Source organism: Neofelis nebulosa, chromosome 4, assembly GCF_028018385.1.
Source record: "Neofelis nebulosa isolate mNeoNeb1 chromosome 4, mNeoNeb1.pri, whole genome shotgun sequence".
In the NCBI taxonomy this organism is placed as follows: Eukaryota; Metazoa; Chordata; class Mammalia; order Carnivora; family Felidae; genus Neofelis; species Neofelis nebulosa.
This window is the reverse complement of record NC_080785.1, coordinates 46,018,006-46,026,242: the sequence shown is the minus strand read 5'-3', so window position 1 is coordinate 46,026,242 and position 8,237 is coordinate 46,018,006. Positions and strand designations below refer to the sequence as shown.

Sequence of the window (8,237 nt, the reverse complement as noted above, 5' to 3'; positions counted from 1 at the left end):
AGTAAAATAGAATTTGAAAAAAATTACACAAAAGTAAAAAATATAGTAGAAAAAAATTAAAGAAAAATATTTTTAATAAAAATTGAAAATAAAAATGAATTTTTTCTCTTTCCATATTCAAGAAAAAAGAAAATAAATGAAAAGGAAAAAAGAAAAAAGAAAGAAAGAAAATTGAAAAGATGGACCAGCGAACAGACTGAAATATGACTGAAATTACTTCATTTTCCCCTAGAAGTCAGACTATGAAGCATTATATAGTCCATAAACAAAGGAGGCAGAAGAGACTTGGGGTCCTGAAAAGTGAGGTTGGCCCACTTGGGTGGGGCTTAGTGTAACAGCTCTGTTCTCCACTAGACGGCGCTGCTTAGCTTACTGGGGCGGCTTGTTGTGATGCTTGTAGGTGCATATACGCATGCGCGTGAGCGGTGAAAATGGCGTCACCCAGCAACCCAGTCTCTAGTATGCGAACTCTATTCTCACTGATCCACAATCACGCACCCGTCCCCTTTGTCTCTGGCTTCATCCGCTCCCCGCTTTTACACAGTCCGTGACAAAGCCCCAGGCAGCACCTCCCTCCTGAGTTTTGTCTCCGATGTGGCTGTTTTTCCCGACCCCTTACTTCTGAGGGACTATGGTCTTGACCCTTTCCGCCCCTCTGCAGAGGGTCTCACCAAGCAATGGCTGTGTGCCAGCCGCACCCAGGAACGTTTGCAGGTCCATGCTGTTGCCGATGTCCAGAGACTGTGGGCAGGTGCCAGCCTGCCCCAGAAAAAGTTCGTGAGACAGTGTAGCAGCAGCGTTTCGGGGATTATGGAAAATCACAACGCACATCTGGCATCAGGCTTCACCCACAACGACCTTGTTCCGGCACCAGCGAATGTGGCTGTTCTCCCGGGTCCACTGGAGCCTTGCCTTTGGGGGACCCACACAGTCGCTACCAGGTGACCTCCCAGCAGGGGAACTGCCTCTCCCCATGTGGCCTGAAGAACCCCGGACCCCACTCTGCTCCTGGGGATTCGCCCTTCCCACCAGAGCACCGCCAGCCAGGTATGGAGCTGCAGCATTTCAGACTCTGCCCTCCCCTGTTTACAGTCTTAATGGAAGTTAAACCCTCTCCTTTCTCCTTTCTCCCTTTTTAGTTCAGTCCCTGCGGCCGTTTCCACTTTTCCACTTTCTCTCCAGCTGCTTTTTGGGGGCGTGCTTTTCCTGTATCCACCCCACCCCCATCTCCGTCCTCTCTCTGCACACAAAATTGGCTCCCTGCCCTCCGCGGCTTCTCTCTCCCTCAGTTTACCTCTCTGCGCCTTGTACGTGCTGAATTCTGTGGTTCAGGTTGTGTAGATTGTTGTGTGAATCCTCAGATCAGTTTTCTAGGTGTGCAGGATGGTTTAGTGTTGGTCTGGCTGTATTTCATGGACACGAGACACACAAAAAACTTCCATGCTGTTCTGCCATCTTGACTCCTCCTTGACAATAAATTATATTAAAAAAAAAAACATGTCTGTATTGGCATGTCAGATGTCTCCATAAACAGGTCAAAAACTACATTTCCATTTCTCCAAGGAAAGATATTCAAATGCAGAATTCATGTATTTCTCAAAAATAATAAATACTACACGGCTTCAAAACATGGTCCTTTCATCATGCTAAACCCATTATTTCCAAATATACATTGTTACATTGTAATGCTTGTCAGATTTAAATAAAGTTCTCATTTGAAAGCTCCACACCTTGTCTTCAATAACAACTAAACGCTGCTTGCTAGCTTTAATTTTGACCTCTTAGTATATCAGAGTTTAAAACTGCAAATGGTGGGGCGCCTGGATGGCTCAGTTGGTTGAGCATTCAACTTCAGCTAGGGTCATGATCTCACGGTTCATGACTTCGAGCCCCGTGTCAGGCTCTGTGATGAAAGCTCAGAGCCTGGAGCCTGCTTCGGATTCTGTGTCTCCTTCTCTCTCCGCCCCTCCCTCCACTTGCACTCTGTTTCTCTGTCTCTCAAAAATAAACATTGAAAATAAATAAATAAATAAATAAATAAATAAATAAATAAATAAATAAATAAATCTGCAAAGGGTATTCAAATCTCCTTGCTAACTAGCTTGGATTTTCAATTCAGAACTTAGATCAGAGGATATACTGTCTCCCTTATTAAATTAGAGCAGAAGGGAGGTTCCCAGGCTTTGTCTAGTCAGGCAAATCCCCACCTTTCTTTTTGATCTGAATTATTCAGGTTGCATATTCCAGCCAATATTTATCTAAAGTTCAACTTTTCTCTGTGGCAGTAGAGCATCTCACTTAGGGAACTGTTGTATATTATCAGCCTGTGGGTCACATAATCCTCAGTGAGATTTTCTCCATCCTCTCTTTTGGCAATTTTTGAACATTATCCCAATGGAACAATTAAGGTTTACTTATTAATACTTTTTCTTCACTTTCTCTTACCTATATCTTTCAGACAAAATCTGCAGTAAAATAATCATTTGCTTAACAGACTTGCTGCTTCAGAATACAAAAAGCAAATAGGTATTTAATATGAATGAAATAAATACAGAAAGGGGGATAGTGTTTAAATATGCCTTTAGAAGCACTCATAACAAATTTATCTACTTCTTATATCAAAAACCAAAATAAAAGATCAGACTGAATAAGTGTTAATGGATTTAAGGTAGTCTTTATTTTGAGGAAAATCCACAACGTAAAACGATTGAGGAAAAAATGATACATATATTAGAGCACACCTCAAAAAACTAAGAAATACTGGACAGCTTCCAGCTTCAATTTGCAACCCACTAAGGCAGTCAGAAATTGCTCATCAATTTGATGATAAGTTTGAAGAGAGTAGCTCTATTGCTGGACAGAACTTTGGTATTTTAAGACTTAGAAGTTGAAGTAAGTGTGGGTACTTACCACGTGTTTTTAGAAGTGGTAGTTTTAAAAATTGCGGTGATGTCCCAGTTGGATTAGAGGTAATTCATAAAACTGCATTTATTTATGATTACATTGCCTGATTTGTTTAACTCCTATGAGAAAATAAATGATTCACTTGCATTTTTAGCTAAATGAAATTCCGTTTAAATTAAGCAAAATAGCTAACTGGCTTATTTGAACCCTGAAAGTTAACATTCGGGGTATTTCATGATTTTCTAATGTACACTTGAAAGGAAAGAGCTAATTTGGGCTTTACTTGAATGTTCATAATATTATTATTACATGTAAACTAGTACACAAAGTGCTTTCATAGGAAGCTATCTTTGACAACCTCAGAAGTATGTAAAATATGAATTTCCTCAAGGGGATTATATTGTATAAGAAAATTGTGCAATTAAATGATTGTGGCCTAAGACTATCGTAAGGACAAAGGTAAAAGTTCCCCGTCACAATAAGACAAAATGGCACCAACACTTCTTTTTTTGTTGTTTTAATGTTTATTTTTTATTTTGTGAGAGAGAGCATGCACGCAAGGGATGGGCAGAGAGAGAGAGAGAGAAAGAAAGAGTCCCAAGCAGGCTCCACTCAATCAGTGCTTAGCCCAATGTGGGGCTCAATCTCACGACTGTGAGATCATGACCTGGGCTGAAATCAAGAGTTGGATGTTTAACCAACTGAGCCACTCAGGCGCTCTGACACTGACATTTCTCATTCAAGTTCAATTAAAAACCAGAGCATTCCTGTATCCCTAGCCACTGTTTCCTAAAACCACAAAGATCCGTTCCAAGGCTTAAAACAGAGATCTGATGCTTTAGTAGTCATCATTCTATATTTTACTGAATTCTGAAGTGAAAAAAAATTTAATTCAAGATATCATGTATGAAATCATAATATCGTGGAGATATGAAGGGCCATGGCTAAACAAGCAGGAGACACGCACCATTGTCTGCCCTTCTGATTGCCTCAGCCAAAATCATTGAAACACCCGTAACTTGCATCTTAGAGCAATGTTTTGTTTTGTCCTCTTGTAGAATGGTCTCTGTGATGTTGATAGCTACAGAGGCAGCATTATTAATTCTGGAAATAGCTGGCCCAGAGAAGATCCCACGAGTAAAGATGGCATAAACTTTAGTGGCTTTGGTAGAGTGGCTTGACTGCAGTATATAGCATGTGTTGTCCACAAGGATGGCTACCTGATCTTTAATTAAGCGCCAATCCGAATCATGCTACCCACCTCCATGGCTCTCCTTCTCTCTCTGTGTGCCAAGGCCAACACCACATTCAGTCTGTCCATGAATGATGCAGCCTCCTGCTTTGGGAGAAATGACAACACACATTCTCTGGTCGGCAATATTCTCTTGTTTCCCCATGTGAGTCACTCACAGGGATGGCAAAGAAGTCCTGGATGAGCAGCATGTAGGCCCACGGTAGTGATGTGATCTGCCCCAGCTACTGGAAGCACAGAATTATTTGGGAACATAGTACTTCTGGAGGTCATCCCAGGAAGCAAGTGGGGGAGCAGAGAAGTATGTGAAGGGATGTGTTAATGCTGCTATGACAGCTAGGGCTCCACCCCATTGAGATCCCTCCAGGAGACTGAGTAGAACACACCTGAGAATTACCCCTACCTAGAAGCAAGAGAGCTGGAATTTTTATCCATCAGCTCCTGTCCCCCGTTAGTCAAGAGTCACTCTTGGGAGCAGTAACTTCCAGGCATAGCATGTGCATGAGGCCAGAGAAAACCTTCAAACAGAATCATGTGCTTGAGTAGGTAATTGATGTGACGCAGAAGCTGACCACCCAAGTTAAAAGTGACCTCCATGGTGGTCCAAGGGGCTATTGCGGGGAGCACTGACAGCATCTTTTACAGTTCCCAGAACCCACTCTACAGGCCGACCCCTCAACTTCCACAACTCAACCACAATCTCCTCTCTCAGATGTTCTTGGTGTCTATTTTAACTAGATTTTATCTGGATTGAAACAGTGATGGGGTGGGGAGTGGTTTCCCCATAGTGTGCATTGGGCTAGCCCCCAGCAGTAGTTCAGTAAAGGACAAGACCTAACATGTGTTAAATACCCACTATAGGCCAGATTCTATACATACAAAGACTCAGGGTGATGCTCAAAACAGCCCTATGACATACATAATATCCTCCCAATTCTATATATGTATACATATCCATACACATACACATATACATAAGAAAACTGAGACCTGGAGAGACAAGTAACTTACTCCATCTCGAATGGCTAGAAAGTGACAATGCCAACAAGCAAACCAAGTGTGCTTAACTCCAAAACCTCCTGCCTTTTCCTCCTAACACATAAAGAGAAACCAGAGTCTCTTCACCTCTCAGGAAAAACATTTCCCCTAGATCAAGAGACCCCGCTTAAATAATTCCTGAAAACTTCAGAAAGCTCCAGTTCTCCCAGAGCTTAGCGTGAAATAAACCTGATTGCCCAGCAAAACATCTTTTACTAATACTGAAATTGTACCTGACCCCTGAACTACATAAACCACTCCTTAATACACATCCACTCAACACAAAGCCCTTTACATATCAGGCTATTTTTGCTGCTTTGAGTTTATATGAGGAGGAACTGCTGTGGAACAGGCCACAGGACAGAAAGCTACATGACCTCCCTCTAGGGGGACATTTCCCAGAAATTCAGCACCTATTAAGTGGAAAGAATCTGGGTGACGTGTGTGTGGCAGTATTTTCACAGGTCCATCATGCAACTTTTAAAACACTATGCCCAACACCTTGGTGGCATTTTAGAAAACTTCAGCGCCGTGGCATAGTCTGTCCCCACTACCTGGAATGCTTTTCCCCTTCCTGGGCAAAAAACCACTGAAACTCAGCTCAATGATTACCTTTTTTGGAAAGCCTTTCCTGACCCCCTCCTAATGGAGGTGATCACTCTCCCCTTCCCTTTGTGCACCTACAGTCCCCTCTTTCCATTGCACCTCTAGCTGTCCATAGGGGTTCATTTGTGGTCCCCATCGCTATGGAAAATCTCTTAAGATTCTGCAATCTCCACCTGTAGTAATGGGAGCACCCAATCCGGATCTAGAAGAAAACCTGGGCCAAACCGTCCCACTGAGCATATCATTTCTTCCCCGTCCTTTTCTCACCCCTTTGCTGGCACAGGTTGCCTCTTGCCTGACTCAATTTTCTCCACTAATTAAATGTCACACTTCCAGCAGCAATCACCAAGAGATGCTCTCCAGGCAATTCAGTAGAGGCAAAAATAAGGTCCTTCCCATTTCTTACTACCCTCTTGAGATGTTGATGGTGAGGCTGACTATAACTAATGACAAATAATAGGGTTGCCATGAGGAAGTATTAATGTGGCCCATGGCTCAAGGAGCAGCAATTAGGAGACAAAATGGCTTCCTTGCTTCCCACTCCCACCCCCTCCCCCGTCCACATGTTCCAAAAGCTAATGTATTCATCACACTGTATCACACTTAGGAGATCCCTCCTATCTTTCTGGCCAAGCAGGGAGCTTCTGAAAGGCAGACACAAAGTAAGTGCTCGACAAATGTTAGCTTTATTAATGAATTAATGATAACTATGAACAAAATTTGAAATCTCCCTGCTTCTTTCATTCCAAACTTAAAACTAATTGCTTTGTAAGTTCAGCCATTTTCTGATGAATACAGGCCACTTTCTCAGTCTCATCCTAAAAATAAAAAAGCTTCCTACTCTGTTGTCACCACTTAATTCAACAAATATCTTTCGAGTCCCTTTGCCCAAGCACTGTGCTTTGTGATAAAAAATTCAAAGATAACTAAGAGCTCAATTCTCAGAGGAAATGTTATGGACTAAGTGGCAGGTAGCTTAAATTGTTGAAATGGAATTGCTGTGATGGAAAAATGATAAAAAAATAAGTTGATCCAGAGTCTCTTTAAATAGTAGTGATAACTACTGCCATTTATTGAGCACTTACTATATGATTGAAACTATACTGGATGCTTTACATATATTATCTTCGTTAATTTTTACAATTCTAAGAGGTGGTTATTCTTCCCAAATTACAAATGAGCGAATTGAGGCCAAAGACAGTAAGTAGCCACCTAAATTCACACAACTAATAAAGGATTGATTGGGATTAGAGTCCAGGTAAATCTGATTCTGGAGCCCTTGTTTTTATCTACATTATACTTAAGTTTTTTACAGTAAAAAAGGGGCACCTCAAGTAGAAAATGTGAATGAAAACAGATTCCTCTTTGTCAAAAATCAGTGTAAAATAATAACAATTCAACCCTTTACCTACCCTTGTGGTGTGATTCAACAGTAAGTACAGCAAAGTGGAAGCCCAGAAACCTCACTTCGAAGCTGGATTTGGGAAAAACACAAAAGCCTGGACTTTAGCAACAAACTGCCTGTTCCACAATGCACTCTGGTGGCCAGTTTGTGTTATTCAAGAATGAGATTGTCAGCAACCAAAGATTCAGTCAGGGTCAACCTTGGATAAAGTAGATTAAATCTGGGGCACCTCGGTGTCTCAGTAGGTTAAGCATCTGACTTTGGCTCAGGTCATGATCTCATGGTCCATGAGTTTGAGCCCCGCTTCAGGCTCTGTGCGGACAGCTCAGAGCCTGGAGCCTGCTTCGGATTCTGTGTCTCCCTCTCTCTGTTCCTCCTCCACTCGCACTCTGTCTCTCTCTCTCTCTCTCAAAAATAAATAAAGATTTGGGGTGCCTGGGTGGCTCAGTCGGTTAAGCATCCGACTTCAGCTCAGGTCACGATCTCACGGTCCATGAGTTCGAGCCCTGCGTCAGGCTCTGGGCTGATGGCTCAGAGCCTGGAGCCTGCTTCCAATTCTGTGTCTCCCTCTCTCTCTGCCCCCCCCCCCCCGTTCATGCTCTGTCTCTCTCTGTCCCAAAAATAAATAAACGTTAAAAAAATAATAAAAGTAAATAAAAATAATAAATAAATAAAGATTAAAAAAAAAGTAGATTAAATCTGTCAAAATGTTTCAATATTTAGCCCTTATTCTGTTTTTGATACTTGGAAACAACCACCTTCAAGTAGTTTCCTCTGTCTTATTCCCATTAGTCTGACTGCTAGTCTAACACAGGACTTACTTATTAAGTAGTAATCAATTACTAGTTAATTAATTTCAGTAAGAAACATTGAAGAATACAAAAACTTGTGGGGTAAAGTGGAAGGATGAACAGGATATTTGCAACGGGTCTTGGATAGTCACCACATAAAATATTTAGTAAAAACGGAGGAAAATGTAACTTTACAACGGAAAAAGCTGGCAAATATCAAAGCTCAAGATTAACAACATTA

At 41.7% G+C, this 8,237-nt stretch overlaps 1 pseudogene; it reads right to left on the bottom strand.

Moving 5' to 3' along the window:
• Window positions 1–3,384: 3,384 nt before the first annotated feature.
• On the bottom strand, window positions 3,385–6,252 carry LOC131508399 (ribose-phosphate pyrophosphokinase 2-like; annotated as a pseudogene).
• Between the last annotated feature and the right edge of the window lie 1,985 nt (window positions 6,253–8,237).